Genomic DNA, 5,709 nt, shown 5'->3' with positions numbered 1-5,709 from the left:
ATGTTCTCCGATGACAAACCGCCACCTTCCTTGGTGTTTGTCTGCACCCTGCCCTTCTGGGCCTATACTTCGAGCCTCCACTTTAGGTGGGGTCTCTGCAGTGTCTTTGTGCAAAACCTGTTGGGCATCTTTTGGCAGACGCGAACCCCCTACACATCCATGCTCATTCTCACCAGCATCACCGTGACCGCCATGTCGCGGTTCGCCACCAAGGCCTACAACCAGCAGGCCAGCGGATGGCCTGGGGCAAAGCCATCTGCTTGGTCATCTGGGGTCATCTCTTGCTGGTTTCCCTCGCCGCAGATCATTCTATGGCAATGTCCGCCTCTCGACAGCTCATCTGTGGTTATCACTGACGGTGAGATTACCACTGTCGCGGTTTCGCCACCGCAGGATGACGCTGGGGTTCTTCCTGCCGCTGTTCGCCATGGCTGTGTGCTACTCAGTCACATCATCAAGACCCTGTCTTCACCGAGGCTTCCACACAAGTCTCTGAAGCAGATCATCTTCCTGGTGGTGGCTGTGTTCCTGCTGACCCAGACGCCTCTTCAACCTCGTGAAGCCTCCTCGCAGCACGTAGCTTGGGAGTACCACAATTACGACCAGCTTCCACTCACGCCGGCACCATCATCACAGAGGCCGGCCGCCACCAAGTGGCCTGCCTTAATCCTGTGCTCTGGCGCCTCGCTTGGCCTGAAGTTTCTCGAGGAACGCCTTGAAACTCATGAAGGACATTGGCTGTGCCTCCTTTACCTGGGGGTCTTGAGTCACTGAAGTCTTCCGAGGATGCTTCCAAGAGTTGTTCCGCCTCTCACAACGTGGAGGCCACCAGCATGTTCCAGCTGTAGGGCTCTCCGGCTTGGAGAGCGGCTCGAGCTCCGGAGCACGGCTGCGTGCCTGGATGCCACGAGGAAGGCCTCTTGTTTATGGCTTGCACATTCTCGTGGGAGAAGCCACCAACCCCTTGTAGCCGGGTGGACGCTGCTTCTCGGGCAACGAACACCTTCTGTCCTTTCCTCTTGAACACCCAGGCCTGAAGCTCTGTGTGTGGGGGCTGGAAGCCTGGGAAAACCGCAAGGCCTTCCTCTATCCCCCAAAGAACCCGCTGGCCTCCAAGGGAATGACAATGTAATTCCAGCGACCTCAGCCTCCTCGGGACGGGGGGCTGAACATCAAGAGGGGACATGTGGCCACTAATAGCCAAGCTGAGGGCACGGGATACTCCAGGCTCCCTAGCTCAGAAGATGCCTCCTCTCTCTGGGCCACTCGGGAAGTCGGGAGATTAGAGCAGCCATGAAAACAAGTGCTGGGCTCCACATGGCTGGGACCCCGATCACCAGGTACCCGATTTATGAGAGAAACAGGCTCCCCTGGTTTCTCTCACCTTTGGGGTTGGGCCTCTTATGGTGAGATGCTTACGTTTTCTTTTGATTAATCCCTGGAAGGAGGAACAATTTAATGAACAAGCGAATGGGCTCCAGTCAGCTGAGGATTCCAGGGGTCCACAGAATGTTGTGGAAAATGTGCAAAGCAGAGATGAGTGCCTGGAAGCGGAATGAGCGTGAGGGGTGAAATCCCCCAGATCACCATGAAGCTGGGAGTGGCGAGGAAGTGGGGCCTCCATACCCCTCTCCCCAGTGCCAGGTAGCCTCCCCCTTCCGCCATTTGGACTGGATAGGATGGGGAGATAGAGTACACTCGATCACCGATTCGATCCCTACCTGCCTTGTGTCAGGCTCTGTTGGGCATCAGGACCCCGGAGATAGCCTCTGGGGCACCTCTGGGCTGGAGGGAGATGGAAGCTCTGAGACAGGGCTGGGCGGAGCGCCGAGCCATTCTGCCACCTTCCAACCATCCCTCCCCCCAGGTCCTGTGCCTGGTTTCCTTCAGCTGTTGCTATTTCAAGATAAGCTGGAAGCAACAGCTCACAGTGTTGCTTGGATGTGTGAGCTGAGACTCTCCTCCCCCCTCTGCATCTGCTGCCCGGACGGGAGCAGGCCAGCAGGCACACAAGTAGGGGGCTGCCAGACACACATGGCCAGCCACCTGCGGGTGAGCACGTCGTGCACAAACACAGGCACACACCATCAGCTGGGGTCCACGCACGTGGCTGCACAAAGCCAATGTGGGCTGGCACACTCTGGACCCCAGGGGGAACGTGTAGGTAGGGGGAACTCACCTCCCATTTCCCCATATAACCACTGTCCCTCCCTACTGGGCAGAGAGGTAAGAATCTTGGGAGCCTGGGGGCTGGCCTCGAGAAGGCCTGCCTGACCACGTCTGCGGTCAGCTGCCTTTACCCCCCATCCAGGCAAGCCTCCAGTTTCCTCACATGACCAGTGTGGCGGGGCCCCGGCACACTTGCTTCCAGCTCCTGACCTGGCTCACTTCCCCAGTGCACCGATGGATACCCCACGGCCTAGAGGTGGGAAACGTCAGTTTGCCCAAAGTCACCCAGTACTAAAACTTCCAGCTTGAGTCGTTGTTTGGCAACAACCTACACATCCGGAGCGGTGGCACGCAGGTGTGCGCACGCTCATCACAGGGTGGGTGGCCCCCACGAGTGGAGAGAATGGCGGTACTCCCCCACGCATGGCGTAGCCAAGGCTACGCTGTTGAGCAAGCAGCCAGGTGGTGAAGAGCGCGCACTGTCGGATAACATGTATATGGAGTTAAAAATACCCAACTCATCTGTGGTGACGAAGTCAAGAAGCAATGACCCGGGGGGGAGGAGCCAGGACCAAGGTGATGAATAAGGACCCAGGGTGCAAATGTTAAGAAGGCCCCACTCGGGACCATGCAATGAGACCCAGAGTGAGTGTCCCCCAAATTTTGTGCCCCAGGCACCTCCCTCTTCTTGCCCTGGTCTGGGCCTGGGGGTGAGGGACTGGAAGGAGGTCTAAGGCAGGCTTCTGAGGGGCTGACGTTCTGTGTCTTGGTGTGAGTGCTGGTTATCATGGGGGGTGGCTCTGAGACTCCTCATTGGGGGCGGTGCTTCTGTATGTATGTTGTTCTTCAGTGTGCACATTTTTTAAAAACATCCCATCCTGGCCACTCATGAGCTCAGGTCAGTCACTTCTCTGAACTCAGCTGCCTCAGATGGGAAATAGCGATGGAGCCGCCTGCTCTGCAGGAGGGGAGGGTCCCACGTAAGCTGTGAGCAGGGAGGTGGGGACACTCAGAAATGTGCACCCTAGGCTTCTGCTGGGTTCCCATGCCCAGTGGCCCCAAAGGCTGCTGCTTAAATATGTAAAGTCCTGATACTGAGCTCCCTTGAGAGCCGAGGCTTGGGGTGTCAGGAAGCGCTGGTAGGGAAGGAGGAGGCCTGAGAGGAACCGTCTGCAAAGGCCCCTGAGGCTGACAGCTCAGGCTCAGATCTGGCTTTTCTGCACCCCGGCTCCCAGCAACTCCATTGACATAACACCTGAGCTTATCTCTCCCAAGCACCTTCTTAGAGAGCGGCAAGTCACTTCACCCTCTGTCTCAGCCTTCATCTATAAAATGGACACATGTAGCGCCTTCTTCTTCCAGAGAGTGTGAAGATTCAGCGAAGTTACCCCATGTACCCAGTCTAGAACATTGCCTGCCCGCAACGAGCTCAGTGAATGGGAGCAATCCTGGAACAATGATAAGCATAACGGAAGTCACATAGCTGGTAAAATCCATACACAGGACTTGTCAGAACTTCTGATTCAAAGCCCCAGGCTTGTGACAGGGGAAAGGATCAACTGTGTAAAGAGCCTGCAGTGAAGGTGGTCCTTGGACCCGTAGAGCAGCAGCTAACCAGGGTACTATTTGAAATGCAAACTCTCAGGTCCCACCTCAGACCTACTGAATCAGAAATTCTTAGAGAGGCAGCCGATGGTCTGATAACCGGGCTCCTGATGATTCTGACGCATAATCGTAGTTGAGAACCTAGAAACCTCTGATATACATTATATCTAATCTATGCAAGAGCCCTCTGTGCTCATTTCTTTGTCTTACAAGAGAGTGGTACCAGAGATGTGCCGACCCTGCCCAGGTCACGGCACAGTCAGGACGTAGGGAGGTGAGAGAATTCAGCATCCAGCTCTGCACTTCCAGGAGTCACACAGCTCTTACGATGCGTGTGTCCCTCATGAAGGTGCCTGCTCCTCACACACCTGGCGGTAGCCAGAACTGCTCTGCTGGGGGCGTGGATATGCTTCATAAATATGCTATGCATGCCTCGTGGCCACCGCCATGCCTGCCTCAGGGCCTTGCCCATGCGCCCCACCGGCCTGAAATACACCTCCTCAAAAGGCTTGCCTCATCCCTTGGGTGTCACCAAATGTCACCTCTCATCAGAGAAGTCTTCCCAACTAAAGTAGTCCCCGACCCCTTGACTCTCTCTGTCCTATCACCTGTCTTTTCTTCTTACACAGCATTATCCCTGTCTGAAAGCATCTTATTCAGTTGTCTATCTTCTCCCACCACAGCGTCAGCTCCCTGAACACAGGAACTACTCACCGCAGCAACTCCTAGAATAATTCCTCTCTGGCAAGGATCACTTGTTGTGAATGACAAGAAAGAACGAACAACCCGTGATATGCAGACGTGGCCCAAAGTGGTCCAGGTCACACTCGCAAGCAGGATACGTGTATACAGGGACCTGGGCACTGTCAGAGGGAGCACCACATCCCGACACGCCAGGGAACTCATTCGAGACTGAGTCTAACAGAGCCTTCAGGAACCTGAGGCAAGGGGTGCCTCAGGCTGGCTGGGGAGGGGAGCCTGGTGGACGTGGTACCGGGTATGCCTGGCACGTGTGATGGCGAGAGGATAACTCTCACCTTCAGATCAGTGGGAATTCTCGCTTCTTCATCAGGCCCGTGGCTGCCGCAATGTTCCCGGCCCCAGAGAACACGGCTCCTCCCAGATGACCCTGCTCCTTGGTTTTTCAGCCACTGAGCAAGGAAGAAGGGGAAGGGGGTTGGGACGCATGCCAAGCCTGATACACATGCTTTTCTCTCTCCCGTGCAGTGTCCCGGCTGGCCCCTCACGGAGCACACTCTCAGATATCCTTTAAACCCTTCCCCACTCACTGCAGATCCCAGCCAGATCCCAGGCCGAGGTGGAGGTGGAGCTGTGCCAGGGCTGGGTGGAACTTGAGGCCACTCCTGTACCACCCCCTCTCGAGTCTTGCTTCCTGCAGGGAACAAAAAGGAGCACACATCAGACTCTGAGCTGAGGGAGCAGAGGCTCTGGCGAGCGTGGTGGTTACGGAGCGGGCAGAGGGACCCAGTAGGCAGTGGGCATCAGGCCCCATCACTGCTCCCTCAGGCCCCAAATTCAACAGTGCCCCTCTCATGACTGCACTGAGCCTCCAAACCTACTTCCCAAGGACTTGAGTTCTCCCCCACCTGTTGCCTCCTCCTCTCTCCCTAAATCACGAGCTAGCCACACCTCTGGGGGATGTTGCCTGGGAGCAGCACTGTGCAGAGCACATTTCCTTTACCTCAGTCCCCGGTGAGCAGGTGGGGGGTGGGAGTGGGGGGGTGGAACCTCAGAGGGGGGTGTTCCTCTGGTGCCCTCGATGCCCTGACCGCCCACATCCCACCTATGACATCTGCGACCCGCCAGCCCCCCAGTCCTCTTCTTCTCAAGACTCTTCTACACTGGGTGTGAGTCGCCTTCCAGCCAAAGTGAGGAGTATCTCAGGTATATGGTGGGTCTGAGGGTGGAGTCTGA

The 5,709-nt window shown here is 56.4% G+C and overlaps 1 pseudogene; it reads left to right on the top strand.

Moving 5' to 3' along the window:
- Positions 1-774, top strand: LOC121102775 (annotated as a pseudogene).
- Positions 775-5,709: the final 4,935 nt, after the last annotated feature.

The sequence above is a fragment of the Ursus maritimus genome, unplaced genomic scaffold (genome assembly GCF_017311325.1).
Source record: "Ursus maritimus isolate PB19 unplaced genomic scaffold, ASM1731132v1 scaffold_15, whole genome shotgun sequence".
Lineage (NCBI taxonomy): Eukaryota > Metazoa > Chordata > Mammalia > Carnivora > Ursidae > Ursus > Ursus maritimus.
The sequence above is the reverse complement of the archived record's forward strand: the minus strand, read 5'-3'. Positions and strand labels throughout refer to the sequence as shown.